Source organism: Curcuma longa, chromosome 20 (genome assembly GCF_044706935.1).
Source record: "Curcuma longa cultivar G26 ecotype Majalengka, Jawa Barat chromosome 20, ITB_CL_G26_1.1, whole genome shotgun sequence".
NCBI lineage: Eukaryota > Viridiplantae > Streptophyta > Magnoliopsida > Zingiberales > Zingiberaceae > Curcuma > Curcuma longa.
The window spans coordinates 6,524,785-6,543,881 of NC_133880.1; the positions used below are offsets into that span (position 1 = coordinate 6,524,785).

A 19,097-nucleotide genomic window follows, 5' to 3' on the forward strand; every position below is an offset into this window, starting at 1 on the left:
AGGAGTAATCACATGAACACGTTGAAAGGTTTGAACGTGTTCATGTGGCAGAGGCGGATCCCACATATTTTTTTCAATTATTTAATTATTTTATATTTTTTTTTAAATGTTATTAACAAGCAGAAGCGACTAGAAGTGGACGCTACTAAGGCAAAGACGACATCTCTTAAAGGCGAGCATAAGGCTCGGGTGAAAAAGTTGAAGCCCCAAGTGTTCGTCGAGGAGAAGAAAGGAAGGAAACTTCAAACATGTAGGAAATTTTTAAGGGAATATATTAAGAGAATAAATAATTTCATAATCAATACTTTATTTAGACTTCTATATTGAAATCGACTTTCACTACTTGCAAAAGAATTTATGGATTGACAAAGAAAAGTGAAAACTTTTTCTATAAAAATTATAAAGTTTGATAGCCAAAAACTTCAATAGTTTACGAGACACAAGAAAAATTTTCAATTTAACTCTTGAATACACATGGATTCTATCCAACAATATTTAATCAACAAAATTTGAAACATTCCAACCGTTCCATGAAACTGCCAACTACAAAATAGCTATTATAAATAATTTTTTGTCAACAACTCAAAAACCCAAAGGTAATAAGTTTTCGTATTATGTCGTTGTTTTAGGAACTCAAGCAGGAGTTTACTATTATTGAGAGGAAGTGAAAATCTTAATTTTTGACAGCCCAAAACCTTTACACAAAGGGTTATATTCACTAGAGGAAGTTTTTACAGCAGTAAGAGAAAAAGTTAGCCCCAATTTTTTTATCAGTATATTACTAAAAGTTGGAGAGCATCGACAAGAAGACAAAACTTATGCTCAAGCAACCAGATTATCTACCTCAAGTTCAGTGAAACTTGATACTTCAAATTCAAAATCAAAACTTCTATAAATAATGCAGAAACCTAAAGGATACATGACTTTAGCTTCACTTCAAGCAAAAGCTACAACTCTTGAAAGTATCGAGAGCGAAAGATTTCTCATTGGACCAAACTCATTTCTCTAGGCTCTTCAAATGGTCTATTTATAGGTATAGTAGCCTTTCATCATAGAAAACTCACTGTCTATACCCTCGAAAGAACCCTCGGCGTGGATTAGTTAGATGCAAATAGACACTAGTTCTACTATGAAGGTGAGTGTTGGCACACTTTCTGCAAGGACAAAAGATTTTTCTATCAGCTTCTAAATTTTGAAATGCGAATTCAAAAAACTCATTAACCCCCGAATGTATTCTTCTGTTTTTTTGGTTGGATCGCTCATCCAATCTCTAGAATCCATCGAAGTGCTACAATTCAAGATATGTAAAGAAGAAAATAAATAAATAGTAATGAGAACTAGAAGTAAAGGTAACTATCGTGTCAGTTCCTTCTCCCTATTATGATAAGTAAAAGATAGGGAAAAATGTTAAAGATACTAAGGCAACTTATTTTGTTGTGGTAGTTTCAGATATTTCTAGCAATGGTAATATGTCTAGAGATTTGTATTTTTTGGCATTTTTCTTGACATAGTTGTTTATCATCTGTTCACTATTCCACCTATTAGACTGTTCACTATTCCACCTATTTGGATTATTGCACAGGATGGAATCAGTTTGACAGAAAGTGTCCATAGTGCCAAGTAAGTGAAAGCTCCCCTCCAATTACTTTTATACTAACTTTCAGATACATCTCTAGTTATTTTGTTCTTTTTGTTTTCAGGGAATTCTCAATTTCTAGTATGAAAGGAGCTTATAGACAAGTCTTCCAGCGTCCTATAGATTTTTTATGGTATGTGAGTTAATGTAGATTTCTCATTGCAGTTAGTCATATATTTCACAAAATATTGCTTAGAAAATTATATTCAGAGTTTATTTTCTATGAACTAGGGAGCTGGTGGATTATACAAATGAAAATTTGCCCCTAGCAGAGACTGATTTGGATATCTTGGAGAAAGCTGCTAACATGAGACAGAATGAAGTACATGTAGATGGAATATGTAGCAGCCAAATTAGAACCTTTGATACAGAGAATTCTGATACAGAGAATTCGATTGGCATGCACTCGGATGAGGATAGCAATGAGAATCCATCTCTAATATTTCTTTCAACTGAAATGCCATAGTTGGAAAAATATTTATTTTTTTCTCAAACCTTTTACTCTTTCCTTGAATTTTCTTTTTGACAGCTTTGGGATATAAATTTCAGAGTTCTAATCAGATACTCTTTCCTGGATATTTATAGAGAAGTATTAAACAAGTTTTAGGCAGATAAACAAGCTTTTAACGATCTTAACTGAATTGGTCGGTATTGCCCATTCTACACCATAGAATATTGCCTGATCAACAGCTATATGACCCTATAACAAGAAGAACCTACTAAGATCAATGTGGCATAAATACTATTGTTGAAAAGGGAGAAGGATATTAAAAATTGTCCAAGTTCATATACTCAGGGTGTGTTTGGAAGCTATGACCGATCCTATAGTTCTAATCAGATTCTCTGGACCACCTACTGTACAAATTTCAGAGTGAAGAATCAAGCAATTACAATGATTTGGTAATAGAATAGTCAATTATATCTACAATCATGAAGGTTATACCATGCATTAACAGTTTAAACAATTTCAGAAACGTCCATAACAATACCAGAAACTTGAAGTCATTGAGTAATTATTGAACAAACCAGACAGAACAAGAGCAGCGAACGACAAAGGGGAGCGGCGAACGGCGAACGACGAAGGCGAGCGGCGAAGGCGAGCAAAGCAGAAAATCGCGAGAGATTAGAGCGGATGGGTAAGCGTCGAGATGCGCGAGCAACCGGCGAACGGGAGCGGCTAACGGCGAAGGGCAGCAGCGAATCGCGAGGGATAATCGCGGCGGTGGCGGTAGAAGGTTTTAGAGAATCGGCACAGTAAATAGGTTAGGCGACGAGAAAAGGTATAAGGAAATAATGGTATAAAATTTATCATTATAAATAGTTTAATATAATATTTTAATTAAAAATATAATTTTTTTTAATACATATGCTTTTCCAGTATACAAATGTGCCCGCTCTATACAAACCAATAAACAGGATGAATAGAATAAAGAAGTGGAAGAAATAAGGATCGAATTAACATATGAGATTTTGATATTAACACATATCGTTAAACATTATTTATAATGATATTTTAAATTAAATATCATGACAAATCATATTTCTAATAGTGATATTAACGATCAAAATAAATTGATAAAAGTAAAAGATACAAAAAGGATTACTTAAGTAAAAAATTTATGCGCCAATGGAAGGGAGATGGTGAAGGGAGGGCTCGCGCTTGCGTGCAAGCTAGGGCAAAAACTTGATGTCCGATGTAAGAGCGACGGAGTTTCATGAAAACTCTAACGTAATATTAAATACGTATAGTTATAACGTAAGATTAAAAAATATATTAAAAAATATAGGTATAGATAAGAGCGTAACATGCATTAAAAAAATATTAATATTTTATTTAAAAATTTAAATATACCAATAATTAAAATAGGTTGCACTTAATATTTTTATTGTTGATGCAATTTTGTCCTGATTGTTGTTTTGATGTTGACAACGATTTAAGTTCATATTCAGATTGATCGATTAAAGAATGAGATCGGAGAGGGCTCGGTAGCTCGTTCTCCGGATTAGGTCAGAGAGGGCTCGGTAGCTCGTTCTCTGGACCGATTTGAGTAGGAGAGGGCTCGGTAGCTCGTTCTCCGGATTAGGTCAGAGAGGGCTCGGTAGCTCGTTCTCTGGACCGATTTGAGTAGGAGAGGGCTCGGTAGCTCGTTCTCCGGATTAGGTCAGAGAGGGCTCGGTAGCTCGTTCTCTGGACCGTTTTGAGTCGGAGAGGGCTCGGTAGCTCGTTCTCCTGACTGGGTCAGAGAGGGCTCGGTAGCTCGTTCTCTGTACCGGACTAGGTCAGAGAGGGCTCGGTAGCTCGTTCTCTGTACCGGACTATGGTCCGAGGAGGCTTGGTAGCCTGTCCTTGGATCGGATCAGTATCAGAGGAGGCCTGGTAGCCTGTTCTTTGATTACGTGATCCAGCGCGGTTGGCTCGGGTGAGACTCAAGTCAATCTGATCGAGTTAAGCCTGTTTCAATCGATCAGGGAATCGATTAACCAAGGCTGAGTGGGTTAATCGATCATCTGATCGATTACAGATCCTTAATCGATCTGTTGATCGATCACGGATCATTCTGTGAGAGGTGCGTTGATGCGTTAATCGATCTGCTGATCGATTACTGAGTTCTCGGGGGACAATTCGCAGAATCACAGAACGTGGAATAATCGATTGACTAATCGATTATAACGCAGTTTAATCGATCTGGTGATCGATTACACGCTTCGGTGAGAAACGAGATTAGCGTGGGGTGATCGATCAACTGATCGATTACCATGCTTTAATCGATCAGTTGATCGATTAAGAGCATGGGTAATCGATCGTTCGATCGATTAAGTGCCTTCTGATACTTTCTGTGCTTTATCTCTGCTGTCTGATTTTTCTGTCATTGCTTCGCTAATCCACTCTGAAGTTTGCAGGTTGAGTTTGAATTTGATGAAGAGAAAGGAGAGTCAAGGGATTGCTTTCCTCATGCGCAGATTTGTCGATTTGTGATTACATTGTGGTTTCAGGAAAAAGACAACGCCGCTTTGAGCTGCCGTGATCAGGTGCTGAGAGGAGCGTGGCTCAGATGGCTCAGATGATCAGGCAGTGAACTCAGAGAACGTTGGAGAAGGAAGCTTAAGAGGAAGAGCTGAAGGGGAAGAAGGTTGCTCTTGCTTTCGCTCTCGCTAAGAAAAACCCTAAGTGTGCTTGTGCTTTGAGCTCTCGGCTTGCTCGCGACATTCTGCTCCGACTTGAAGCTTTCACCTGAGGTGGTGCAAGGAGTTGCCTTGTCCTTGGGAAGCTGTGCTTGCTTGAGCCTGTGATCCTTCGTTAGAGGCTGTGCTGTAAGCTTGTATTGTTTTGCCTCTCATTTCCTTCTATAATCTCTGCACTTAATTGTTATCCTTGAGATTGGTTGTGGAGAGGTATCTCCACCGAGAAGGAGGTTCTTTTAGCCGGTTTTCTTGCCGGGGTGTGATCTACCGAAGATCAAGGCTTCGTCCACCTCACGGACACGCCGAGGAGTAGGGGCAAGTTATCCCCGAACCTCGTATATCGTTGTGTCTTGGTTTTGATTTCTGTTGTTGTTTCTTTTATATTTTCCGCTGCGTACTAACTTCGTAGGAGAAAAACGTTCGATTCGCGAAAAGAAGGCTATTCACCCCCCTCTAGCCGTCTCACGATCTTCAACAGATACTTCTAAAGGTTATGCTTTCATTGGTGAGCAGCAAGATAGAACTATCTCTGAAATAGAATCGAGAGATGCTACTTTTCTTGAAACTGAGTTCCCAATTATAGGTGAGGTTGAGAAGACAGTTCCTCTATTTGAGGAGGATGAGACATTATCAACCAAAGAGGTGTCTATAGAGATGCCTGAACCTAGTCAACCGAGTGGAAGTAATTTGCCTAGTCATGAGTTGACTTCTCAACAGCCCAACTTACGAAGAAGTATTCGTAAAATCAAACCTAAAAAGAGGTTTGATATTGAGATTGAGGCATTGATGACACTCCCAGTTGACGATGATGAACCTCAATTTGTTGAGGAAGCGTTGGGATGTAGAGTTAAAGAAAAGTGGAAAACTGCAATGGTTGAAGAGATGGAGTTTATGAATAAGAATCATGTTTGGGACTTAGTCGATCTTCCTCCTGGCCGAAAGGCTATTGGGAATAAATGGATTCTCAAAATAAAGAGGAAAGCTGATGGATCGATTAACAGATACAAAGCTCGATTAGTTGCAAAAGGATTTACCCAATTGGAGGGTATTGACTTTGAAGAGACATTTTCTCCCGTAGTAAAATTTGTATCAATACGAGTTATTTTGGCCTTTGTGGCACATTATGACTTAGAATTATATCAGATGGATGTAAAAACTGCTTTCCTTAATGGTGAACTTGACGAGAAAATCTATATGGTTCAGCCAGAAGGTTTCATTACTGAATGCCAAAAGGATAAAGTATGTAGACTTAAAAAATCTATATATGGGCTAAAGCAAGCATCAAGGCAATGTAACATAAAATTTAATGAAGATATTTTATCTTATGGTTTCGAAATGATCAATGAGGATCATTGCGTTTTCCTGAAAGGGAAAAAGGAAAATATGTCATTTTATCATTATATGTTGATGATATGTTGATAGCTGAAAATGACATAAGATTTGTGAATGAAATCAAGAAGTGGTTATCATCACAATTTGATACAATAGATATGGGGGAAGCCAAGTTCATCTTAGGGGTGAAGATCATTAGAGATCACTTTAAAAGACTTTTGGGTTTGTCTCAAAAGACTTATATTAATAAGATGTTACAACAGTTCGACATGTCTGAGTGCAACATAGAACATACTCCGATTGTGAAAGGTATTGTTCTAAGCAAGAGTATGAGTCCTAAAACTCCTATGGAAATAGCCGAGATGAATAAAAGACTATATGTCAGTGCTATTGGTAGTTTGATGTACACTATGTTGTGTACACGTCCCGATATCAACTATGTTGTTGGCTTAGTAAGTCGCTTTCAGTCAAATTCAGGACCGAGACACTGGAAGGCAGTAAAAAGGATATTCAGATATCTGAAGGCAACAACAGATTATTGTCTCTGTTTTCAAGGATCAGATATGAGCCTGACGGACTATTCAGATGCAGATTGAATTGGAGACCTAGATGATAGAAAATCCACATCAGGCTATGCGTTCTTATTGAATGGTGGCGTCATCTCCTAGAACAGCAAGAAACAGGCTTGTGTAGCCTTGTTAACTATGGAAGCTGAATATGTGGCATGTTCAGTGGTTGTGCAAGAAGCAGTCTGGTTAAAAAGGTTCCTAAAACATCTGAAGATTGCTGAGGACAGTGGGAGTCCAGTTACTGTCTACTGTGATAGTCAAGCTGCAATAGCTTTTTCGAAGGATCCCAAATATCACAGCAAGGGCAAGCATATAGCTATCAAATATAACTTTGTAAGGGATATTGTGGCAAAAAGAAAAGTGGTTCTTAAGTAGACCTATGACTATTTAGCTGTCTACTTGAAATTTTAATCAGGGTTTGCTACTTTAGCATGTAGACCTATGACTATGGATGTCTCGGTCTATGGAGCATGACTAGGAAAGCAACTGATTAAAATGAATAGATTCAAGCTAAAAAGGAAGATTGAATATATTTACATCTTTTTTAGAATATTCACTGGTCGACCCATTTCTGTTATGTATAGAAATGATTGTGAATATTAGAGATATGAAACATGCTCTTGACATGATAGTCAAATTGAGGGATTAGAGATGTTCATATTGATGTAAATACATATTATTTAATCTGGGTAAATAACAAGACATAATGAGTCTAGGAAATGGTTATGTACTACAAGAAGAGTGATTTATGTATCACTGGAGAACGGCTAGGTGCCACCTGGATGATGGTTGTGAGCCATCAGATAAATGACTGTGTGTCATTCAGAAAAATGGTTATGTACTATTTGGAGAGCAACTAAGTTGGGTGTAATAACTTTCTTAGCATCGATCGCTCTATGAGCAGCTATGTAAGGTGTAACAACTTTCTTAGCAATGAATGTTCAATGTGCTTGCTGTCGCACGAACCATTTTCCTATGTATGAATTGGTTGTTCTTACAGTCTATGTGACTGAGCATTCCGGTTACATTTAGTCTACGTGGCTAGATATCTCTTAATGGTCTTTGTGACTATTTGTCTTTGTGGCTTCACTTGGACGAGTGGGAGATGTTAGCGGTTTCGGTAACCGCCCACCACGCACGACCTCCACGCACCCTACTTCGGCACTCCACTTTGGCACTCCGTGGAGACGCAGGCTCTCCCTATTAAAGGGAGAGGAAGGCCTTGCTGCGAGGGGGTGCTTTCCAGAGAAGAAAGAAGAGGCTTGTGCTGGATGTTTGCGTCCAAGTGACGGAAGTGACTGCCGGAGAATCTGTGAACACCAAGATCAGAGAGATTTAGTTTGTGAAAACCTAAGGAGTTTTCCACGTGATTGTTCCTTCGACACAAGTGATCCCAAACGAGGCACGCATCAATAGGTAATCCTACAAATTCATCATATGGCAGGGCAGGACGGATCGACCTATCAACTTCACGGATTAAAAAATCTCCAATCTAATCCAACTCAAAGTGGATTGCGGATTAGGCATATCAACTCACGACCCTGTCAAAAAATTTAAAAAAAAATTAAATTTAGATTATAGTTTAAATTGAATAAGTTAAAATTTTTAAATTTGAATTGTAATTTAGACGAACACTAATTCATTCAGTTTTCTATTTTAATTTTAAAATTTAAAATAAATTAATAAACTTTCTCAATCCGTGGACCAATTCAAGTCCGTCGTGAGCCAACCCACGTTGATCGTGAGCCTAAACAGGTCAATCCATCTGAACCCATCGTAAAATGGATTGTTAAAATTTTAATCCAATCCGTCTAAATTCTTTGGTCGGACAAGCCAATCCGACAAGTCCAATTCAAATTGACGGCTATAAATAAGTCCTTACTATAATAGCTTAACAGTTTTTCACAAGAAAACATATCTTCTATTCCCTAAAATAGAGTCTGTCATTTTGTATCATCTTCTATTCATTTATTTATAAAATTTTAGTTTATTCAAAACTACTTTACATTGTACAATTTTAATCAAAAATTATTACAACTAGCTCCTGCTATAATGGATAAACTAGTTTTTTTCACAAGAAAGCACATCTTCTAGCTCCATGAGATAGGGTATGTCAATGGATAAACTACTCCACAGGATAAGAAGCATGCTAATAATAGTTATTATTATTTTAGTGCTCAATATCATGGAAAGAATATTGATACGCCTAGGGAAAATTCTAGTTCAACCCATGTTAGGAAGGAAAAATCTAGAATAGGGAGTTAGAGAAGAAGAATTTAGAAAAATAACTTAAGAATGATAGACATATACCTAAGAAGAAAAATATCCAAGGTGGTTATGAAAATTTTATTATTAGAAAACTAGTATTGGAAAATCAAGTCATAAGGGCAAAGTTTGAGAATTTAGAAAAGACCTTTAGAAAAATGACAAATAGATTTAAAGGTCCAAGAAGGAAAATGTAGATTTAGATAGGTAAGGACCATTTGTGGACAAGAAGGATTTGAGATAAAGCCCAAGTTCAAGGAGAGTGTACGATGTTATAATAGTGTTCCATTTGACTATATATGAAACCAACCATTAGGTTTAGGAGTGGATGAAATATTATAAGGGAAGTCATCCTTAAAGTTAACCTTAATAAAACCACTAAGATCAAGGATAAGAAGGTTATTAGGAAGCTATTGAGGAAGGTTATCCCTAGCAAATATCTTATAAACCCTAAGAGATTTAATAGATTTTGAGTTTCTAAGAGTCTAATTCCATCATGCTACATGGGTTTAGGATGTGTCAACTACATTTGGGAGAGCTATTGAGGAAGTTAACTCAACCCTTTGATGTATTTTTATGGGTTTAAGGTATAAAGTTACTAAGGTATGTTACTTTGAAAATGTGTAATTAAATCCTACTATAGAAGGTATTAGAGTGTACTGATATATTTGGATATATCAATTTGAGAAATTGACACATTAGGATTGACTTATGCTTTTAGATGAATGATAAGGTAGAAGTTCTAGGCTTATGTCCAAAATAAACGAAAAAAGACTCTAGGTTAGAGTTTTGATAAAATGTCCAAAGATTAGAGTTGACACATTTGAAGGAGTCAGTCAACATATGTGTCTAATTTAGTAGTTGACATATCACTAGAGAATTGGTGTATAATTAGGATTAATTATACACATGTTTCTATGCTTTTGCTCTTGCTATGGTACTTCACATGTTATGTATTATTTTGTATACTATTTTTTTATTAATTCAGGTATCCAGCTCTTACAATCCAACTAATCCTGGAGGTGACCAACCCAACTCCATGAAAATTTTCTACCGACTACTAGGGTAAATCAAAAAGCACAGATAGGTCATGGCAGATGAACCAACGTTATAAGTTTTTCAAACTCCCCAGCACAGTCTATCCGGAGTGAATCGAACTTGACACAAGCCGAACCAAATCCGAACCAGTCCAGTTTATCTGATAGCTAGTCTAGTTGATCGATAAACTAGACTAGTCTACCGAATGGGTTTGATTGACCGAGTGTGGGTTTGAACCTCAGTCGGTGACATGGCTTGGTTTAGTTGACCAGAAAGGTTTCGATTAACTGATAAACCTAATAACGATGAGATCGCGTGGCTCAGTCCAAATCACGATGAACTCGATCGTGGGGATTAAGTTTGATCAGGTTCAATTGATCAAACTAGGTTTATAAGTCGACCAATCAAGGCCTATACAAGAACCTCAAAATTAAAGCTCAAGACATCAATCCTACTATTCAATTCTCCTACTATGTGCACGAAGAAAAGACTCAACGCATTGTTTGTGTGATCGGGGAAGCGCCACGAGGAGTGCAAGACATTCATGGGCTTCCAGACCGACAACACTTGAATTTGTTTGTATTTCATTACAAGCACTATTATTACTTTTTATATATTGTGCTTGATTCAATTTGTAAGGGATTTCTCTACCTCCGAAAAAGTTTCGAAAAAAAGATAAGCTAGTAGGCAGACGTCTCTTGTATATAGGCTTTGGAATATTAACCGTAAGAGTTAGGAACTAAGTAAACCCTTGTGTCTTTCTTTGTTCTTTCCTTTGTATATTCTGATGCTAACAATCTTAATAGAAAGAACAAACAGACAAGAAAGATTAAAGTGAGATGATCGATATACACCCCCTCTATCGATCCCCATGATCCTATAGTTTCTTGTGACATGTTTTTTCTTATCATGTATCATATTAGACAAAAATGTAAGGGTCATGCATCCGAGGCGTAATCCTCGAATAGTAACATACCATCTAACGATCTTCGATTTCCTTATGAAGACTTACAAACACTTTTTGACAGTCTTTCAAGTCATTAGTTCACATTTCCTTAATAGAAGTTTCTTTCGCATGTATGCTCAGGACATCATTCGTATCATTGACCATTACCATTTAGATAAGATCGTCTATTGCATGCATGCCATGAATTTGGACCTCTAAGCCAAGTTTTACAACAATTTGAGGCAGACCGGAGACACTCATGTTTATAAAATTTATGATGCGAAGAGGGATATGGTCCTTGGATCTTTAGAGAGTTGTTAGGTTGTTTTCCATCTCATTTAAACTTCGTCTATTATCTTAGCTTTTTCAAGCCACTATCTGAGCCATACAAGGAGATCACTATTGACACCCTCAATTTTCATTTTATCCTTGTCATCCTCTTCCTAATCTATAAATATTTTTAACCAATGAGTTATCTGCCTACGATAATATCCTCTATAAGGTCATTGTCAATTGTATTTTGTCCATTGTCTCTTGTTGTCATTCCAAGGTGAGGCCTCTATAGGATCATTGGGAGCACTAGAGAGGGGGTGCATAGCGCTTCCGTTGCATTTTCATACTTTTCGATAAAGCTCATAAAACTTTGCGTATAAAGAGTAGAGAGGATAGTGAAAATTATACAAGTACACAAAAATTTACTTGGTTCACAGCCACAGACTGCTACTCCAAGGTCCATGGTCAAGAGACCGTTTCTGACGGGCAATCAACTAACTCTCCTTCTTACAAAGAAGAGTTAGGCGCTTTACAAAAAACAGTATCGGTAATACGAATACTGATTTAGAATTTAAGTACAGAATGTAAAGCAGTTATACTGAAGAATAGTAGACGTTGATGTAGCTCCTTGGCTTGACGACAGCATTCCGGATGCTCTATCTTCGTATAGACGGTCGTCGTTAAGTCGCAGATTGATGCTGTCACGTCCTGAGAGACTGCTGGTCCAAAAAATTTGGATAGCATCTCTCCTGTAACAATTCAAAATCTCTGGTACATTATGAGAAAGGCCCACACGGCCGCTTACTAGTCCAACACATGTATCTAAAATACTAAAATACCAACAACTAATGAAAACAACATACCGATATGACTCAGAACAAAATGAAATATAAACTCCATAAGTCCAAAATAAAAGAACTCCGTAACCAGAATTATAACAATAACAAGTCCATAGATATGAACACAAATCCAAAAACCACACGAAGAAAATCAGCCGAACACTCCTTCTGCTGTGAGATGGGGGCAGTCTGGCAGAACTCCAAGCTTCAAAGGTACATCCCTATCTGCTACCTGGGGAGGAAGAAAAGAAACTCCAGGGTCTGGGTGGTGAGTATAAAATACTCAATGGGTACTAGACAAATAGTGCACAACTAATATGTAAACATGGATATCAAAAAGATATACAATCTCTCTAAAATGATACTTAGTGAATAAGGTCAATAACCCTACATATAATTCATCAACATAATCATATAATAGATAATAGGTAAGACATCATATATGTAATGTCACACAATACAACAAACATATATCACAACAAATGCAACAAAACACACACAGATGCAGTAAATAAAATACCAACAAATGCATGTACATCACATATGCAACACACATCACAAGCAACATGCATAGTCTTTGTCTGCGCTCGTCATCTCCAGATACCCACACAATGAACTGAAACGCACGATCAGGACAACTGCACACGCTCCAACAACTAATCACTACACACAAGTGGGGAGCGGGCATAATTTCTCAGGGTAGCTATCTAGCTACTCCTGGTTGCACCCAACATAGTGCTACAATGCTCTCACCCATTTACCACTATCTCACAGTGGTCAAGTGAGTGTCAACCACAATCAACTACTATCAACCACACCTACTACTATCATGTATATGTTATGATGCTCAGGTCAACAAGTAATGATTACATGATACAATAAATAAGTGAGACTGTAGTGATAACAACTAGATCATATCATAGATCAACAACTATGTATCAGGTATCGAGTGTAATAGGGATAAAGTCAAGATATTTAACAACTGATTTATAATAAGTCATGCACTACAAACGAGATCTATATTGACCAAGTACAAGAGTACCCACCTGGTATGATGAACATCGGAATAAGAACCCCCAATACAAATCCTCGTATATAACAAAATCCACAAATCAAGATCCTACAAATTATAATATACAACACCCACTAAATACAATAATACATTCAAATTTTCAATAAAATAAATCCCCTAATACACTATAGTTTATCTCCCCCACTTAATTTATCTTAATACACTCCTTTTCAATTAAACTATTAACATGATTAAACTGTTAACACAACAAGATCACCTATAATCCAATTAATACCAGCTAACCTCGGCCGGATCAAAAACTAGCCTAACCCAAATCTAATTAAATCCATTTCACACCTAATTTCAACCGGATTTAAAGCTACCGAAAAACAAAACAAAAATCAGTAACTAATCAACAGATTCCCAACAGATTAATCCAATGCGAAAAACCCATCAATCCCTAGCTCCAACCGATTTCCAAATAGAAACAAAACCCTAATAGAACCCAATCACGCAAGAATCCCAACACTGGAACAAATCAAACTAGGTATTCAGATCAACGGTGAAAATCGATCAATCCAGATGAGACCCTAACTCCACCGGTTCCCAACAGCAAGCAAAATCCTAACAGAATTCAGAAATCTCAACATCCCAAAATAAACACCAAAATTTGACACTGTAACAAAACCTAACTGGCTCAAAAACACTTACCTCACAGATCCATTGCCCTAGAACCCAGCTAAGCTCAGATTCTGCCCCGATCGAGACTGCCGTCACTCCACCGATCAGCTTCCTACAAGCTGTGAGCTCAACAACTCAGCAATCTGTAGAAATCCCAATGATCTAAGAATTTAAACTAGATATTCAAACAGAATAGGTATTCTGACTTACCGATCAATCCTTCCCTCAGATCCGAGCTCCCCTATCGCGATTGCCCACCGCCACCCGACAGATCCCAGCCGCCCTCGGCGAGAATCGGATCCGTCGGTCGGAGCTCCTAGTCGCCAACAATCACCGCGACGTCTACACCAGCCTCGGATGAGCGATCGCGCAATTGAAAGGGAAGAAGAGAAAACGTCGATTGCGATCTCGCGAGCTCAGGTGAAGGAGACGACGATCGTGACTTAAAATAGATTTTAATGAGTTTCAAGTTAACGGGTTTAACACAATCTGGATCTGATCCACTTGATTAAATGGGTTGATTAAATGGGCTTCAACAGTAAACCCAATTTTAAAGCCCAAATCCAATAATGACTTAGACCTTAATAATATTCATTAGAGGTAAGGTTTAATGAGATATCTAATTAAACTTATTTGCCTCATTTAATCCCCCAACAAATCAACTTAGACCAATAATAATATTAATTTATTTTCCAACTAACCCCCTTAAATCTAAATTAAATTGTCATACCTCACATTCTCCCCTACAAATAAAAATTTGATTCCCAAATTTACTATCTCCGTACTATAATGCAGAAATACTATAGTAAATAAAGTTATACCTCCAGTAAATAGATGAGGATATTGAGCTCGGATCGCATCCTCCAGCTCCCAAGTGGCCTCCTCATCTATATGGTGCTGCCATCCGACTTTTACTAATCGAATGATTTTGTTCCGCAACTGCCGCTTTATACGACCAAGAATCCATACTGGAACTTTCTCATAAGATGCGTCTAGCTGCAAAGGAATCGAGATTTCCTTCAAAATATAAGTATGATGAGATACGTATTCCCGCAGCATAGAGATATGAAATATATTATGAACACCAACAAGTGTCGATGGTAATGCTAGACGGTAAGCCACCCAGCCAATCCGCTCTAAAATCTCAAATGACCCAATGTAGCGTGGAGCCAACTTCCCTCTCAATCCGAATCTCTTCACCCCTTTCGTGAGTGATACTCATAAAAATACATGGCCCCCAACAAAAAATTCCATAGGTCTTTGTCTTCGATTTGCATAACTCTTCTATCTATCCTGAGCCTCTAACATACGTCATCTGATAGTGCATACTAACTCTGCGTCCTACTAGATGCTTTGTGGACCCAATAACTAGCTCTCACCAACCTTCTCCCATAACACCAGAGATTGACATGGTCTATCATACAAAGCCTCAAATGGAGCCATCTGAATAGTAGAATGATAGCTATTATTATATGCAAATTCAACCAAATGCAAGTGATCCTCCCAACTACCACTAAAATCCAAGATACAAGCCCCTCAATAATGTTGATGCAGTCTAACCCTAGTCAGACCCGAGTCTGACTCGAGTCAGACCTGAGTCTGTTTTGATGTTTGACAAAGATTAATCAGATCAACTAATCATGATTTAAGTTTAGCTTTACCCGAGTGAATTTGAGTTAAGAAGTTGAAGTTGAAGGTAGCCCGAGAAATTGATGACTTACCCGGGATACCTGGTTTATAAATAGATTTCTTAGCCCCCGGGTTGATTGGTGAGGTTCCCGGGAGAACACTATAGTGACTGAGAGAAAACTTACTCCGGAAGTTTTAACCGTAAGAGCAGAGCTTGCTCGGGAATAGATTCCACTGGCAAGCTCTTGCCCGGGAAAAAGATAAACTTAACTAGGAAAGATGAAACCAAGTGAAAATCTCACTGGCCGGGTGAGTATCATGAAGAAACTACTTTAGTCGTATAAGATGTATGCGGACTTGACCGGAAGTTGGATATCACAGCCGGACATATAATGTTGAGTTTACTTTGGTCGGGAAAAGTAGAGAATAATTTACACTGACATGGGCGAGAGATGCTTATATTGATCAGTCTGGTTAAAAGAAAGTTTTGTCCGGGCTTATGAAAGTTTGATTGGGAAGAATGAGTCGAGGTTGAAGGTTTCCCGGGAGGTATGTACTTACGCGGAAATAGATTCTATAAGGTTTGCCCGGGAAATAGGTTGTCGTGGTAGAAGTCAGAGAGGCCGAATAACCGGAACAATGGCCGGGAAAAAGGACCAGGAGAAAGACGGGGAGAAAAGGGAAGGCCAGGATAATGTGCTGATCGACCAGCTGGTCGATCACATGCTCGGATCGACCAGCCGATCGATCAGACGGGGCTGATCGACCTTGTCATATTGTGCACTTTCATTCTAATACCCACTGAGTATTTTTATACTCACCACCCAGACACTAGGGATTTTCTATCTCCTTAGGTAGTAGATAAGGATAACGAAGCTTGAAGTTCTGTCAAACTGTCCCCATCTCACAGCAGGAAAAAGATTTTGATTTTATGGTTTTATGTTGTATAGATTTGGATTTTGAGTTGTATCCGTTATATGGAGTTCATCATGGATGTTATCGTTATGTTTTCGCTGCATTGTTGTAGATTTTGGTATACATTGAGTTTTTGTATAATCGTGATTGATTTTTCGTTGTTGTAGTGGTATTTGTAGTGGATGATGAGTTGTATGTGTTGTTGTAACCGTGTAGGCCTTTATCCATGTAGTTTAGTAGTTAATTATATGTATTGTATTGTTGTTTTGGCCGTGTAGGCCTCTATATATGTTAAAATGTATCCAGGAAAGTTGAATTGTTATAGGGGAGATGTTGCCAAAAATTTTTGGATGGCCGTCTCTGTCGAGATGTGACAGTTAAACTCGAACCCCGTTAGGAATCCTATTTTGAAGCCACGATCGCGACTCTCTTCCCTGACTCGCGATTTTTCTCCCTCTGCTCGACCGAACTCGCTATTTCTTCTCCTTCTTCTCTTGACGGTCGAATTTTTTTTTGGAGTAACAGTAACTTCTCAAATCGGGGTTTGGGTTTGAGCTAAACCTGTTTAAAAAAGGGTTTACTATAACAAACCAGGTTTAATCTTGATTTGCTTGGTTCATTAACCAAACGAACTCCGATTTGATCCAAATTAGTTTTGTTTGATTCATCTTTGCAAGACAAATCTTCTCCTCCTTTTATTTGATCATAATCTTAACCTAAGTCTAGCTCCGACTCATTATCCTAAATGGGCTTGACTAATTTGGGCTTCAACCCATTTATTTCGGCTCAATTAAAAACTCAACCTTTAATTGGTTAATCTTAATCCTAAAATTTCTTGTATCTTACATTCTCCCCACTAATAAAAATTTGGTCCCCAAATTTCCTACTTACGTACTATAGCACAAAATACCATAAGTCAAATGTTCAGATTATACTATGGGTTATGGATCTCTCGTGCTCCGCTGTGCCTCACTCTGGTCGTCGCATCAATGTGTCTGAATTCTGCACTGGCTGGCTAGGTAACCTAAGGTGATAACGTCTGCCTCCACTCTGGATGAAGCTAACTCTGAGATACTAATGTCGGCGGGTGAACCTATTAATGTACCGGGGTCATAGATAATACAGATAGTATCTGGCTATAACCACTGATATAAATTCCTTAATAAATACAGAAATATATCATAAATACTTACTAATTATTGCTTCGAAGATCCTTGCCATTTCCAATCCCATCTCACAACTTGGATCGAATAACACAAAATCTGATAACCCAAATACGATGACAAGTCCATAAGAAACAACGACAAATCCGGAAGATACTAAAATGGACTCTGAAACCATGCTTTGATATCAAAAAATTGGTATCAGATAAATCAAAAATTCAATGACAACTCCAAAAGAACCTAAACAAGACTTCGTAACCTAAGCTCTGATACCACTAAATTGTCACGTCCCGAGAAACGGTCGTCCGAAAAATTTCGATAGCATCTCCCCTATAACAATTCAATTTTCCTGAGTACATATCAACATAAAGGCCTACACGGCCAAAACAATAATACAATAAATGTAATTAACTACTAAACTACATGTATGAAGACCCACACGGTCACAACAACACATACAACTCAGCATCAACTACAAACGCCACTACAACAATGAAAAATCGACCATGATTATACAAAAAACTCAACATATACTAAAATCTACAACAACACAGCGGAAATATAACGATAACATCCATGATGAAATCCATATAACGGATACAACTCAAAATTCAAATCTATACAAGATAAAAACCACACAATCGAAATCCTCCTCCAGCTGTGAGATGACATAATCCGACATATCTCTTCTAGCATCAGCAGTAATCTTCTATCTACTACCTAGGGAGATAGGAAACCCCAGAGTCTGGGTGGTGAGTACAAAATACTCAGTGGATAATCGGACGGATAGCGCATGCTCAAAAGTAAACATGTTAGAGCAGAGATATACAAGGAAAAACAAAATAACCAATTAACAGTGAATGAACTACCATAATATGAATGACATGAATGATAATGGCACACAAATGCATCAACCAAGTATACAATCAAATGCAACATCTATATACGGTCCATTACCTATATAATGTATATAATGCAAGCATATGCATGATGCAACTGCCACACTCGTCCCAGTTACATATATATGATGCTGGGGGTAACCGACATCGGGTTGCCATGAATCCAGCCCTACAACAATATAGTCTGATGGCAAAACAGTTGGTAACCTTGTATAGCTACATACATCCTATAGTCAATGTTTGTCCTTCATACTCGTCCTCAAGCATCACTTCCATACTCTCTGAGTACCTCTACGAGTATCACTTCCATAATCTGAGTACCACCACTTCGCAGTGACGAGGACACAAGACATTGACTCGGCTGCGTATAAGCTATACAGCCACCATCCGAAGATGGAAATAGGGTCATCCTAACCACCTATTCTATAGCTTACCACTATATGCCAACTATTAATGACGATAGACCCACAACATTAGAGATTACAATCGTCACCATGCATAATGATGTTATGATCAAGTCAACAATAACCGAGAGCAACATGCATAGATAATAGATCACGTAGATAACCAAAGGTTCATACAAGCAATAATATAGAGATTCATAAGGTCAACCAAATTAAGGACAAGCAAGAGATAATCATGAATATAACTAAGGTATCCAGATAACAAGAAATAGGAGTACGATTAAGGTGTCTAATCAACAATAACAGAAAAATA

The 19,097-nt window shown here is 37.9% G+C and overlaps 1 pseudogene; it reads right to left on the reverse strand.

Annotated features, from left to right (window-relative positions):
• Positions 1 to 7,772: 7,772 nt before the first annotated feature.
• Positions 7,773 to 18,733, reverse strand: LOC141812964 (uncharacterized; annotated as a pseudogene).
• Positions 18,734 to 19,097: the final 364 nt, after the last annotated feature.